The sequence below is a fragment of the Arachis ipaensis genome, chromosome B05 (genome assembly GCF_000816755.2).
Source record: "Arachis ipaensis cultivar K30076 chromosome B05, Araip1.1, whole genome shotgun sequence".
Lineage (NCBI taxonomy): Eukaryota > Viridiplantae > Streptophyta > Magnoliopsida > Fabales > Fabaceae > Arachis > Arachis ipaensis.
This window is the reverse complement of record NC_029789.2, coordinates 138,646,145-138,646,484: the sequence shown is the minus strand read 5'-3', so window position 1 is coordinate 138,646,484 and position 340 is coordinate 138,646,145.

Below are 340 nucleotides of genomic sequence, written 5' to 3'. Positions count from 1 at the left end.
AAATTAATTATATTATATATATACTAAAATTAGTTATTAAATTAATTATTTATAAAAAATATATATTAAAATATAAAATATATATTAAAAATATATGAAATAATATATATATATAAAAATAATAGTAACTAAGTTAATAACAAGTGTTTTTTTATATACACATAGTATTTTTATTTTAAAACTAAATGCCTACACTTGAAAAAATACCTAAAAAAGATAAAAGATAATTGCCCATACTTTTAAAAACATCAAAACGGATGAATAGGCACTGGCTAGTATATTATTAATAAAGGAGCAATGATTAGTAATTAGTAATTATTATTATTTTTAGTCATTAATT